Below are 203 nucleotides of genomic sequence, written 5' to 3' on the forward strand. Positions count from 1 at the left end.
GCAGCAGCAGCAGCAGCAACAGCAGCAGCAGCAGCAGCAGCAGCAAACACAATACAAGCAGAGAATATTAAGCCCAATACATTCGCGCCAATGCATCAAACCCTAAACCCTAAACCCTAAAAAGTCCCCAGATACCCCGGCTCTGCGTGCGTCTTCTCTAAACCCTAAACCCTAAACCCTAAACCCTAAACCCTAACCTGCTG

At 50.2% G+C, this 203-nt stretch overlaps 1 protein-coding gene across 1 annotated transcript in view; it reads right to left on the minus strand.

Annotated features, from left to right (window-relative positions):
• The window catches only part of EMH_0073000 (uncharacterized protein), a gene marked incomplete at both ends in the record, with an annotated part of 4,915 nt that overhangs the window by 3,898 nt on the left and 814 nt on the right, over positions 1-203 (minus strand). The gene's annotated exons all lie outside the window — the stretch shown is intronic.

The sequence above is a fragment of the Eimeria mitis genome, genomic scaffold, assembly GCF_000499745.2.
Source record: "Eimeria mitis Houghton genomic scaffold, Emh_scaff4165, whole genome shotgun sequence".
Taxonomy (NCBI): Eukaryota; Apicomplexa; class Conoidasida; order Eucoccidiorida; family Eimeriidae; genus Eimeria; species Eimeria mitis.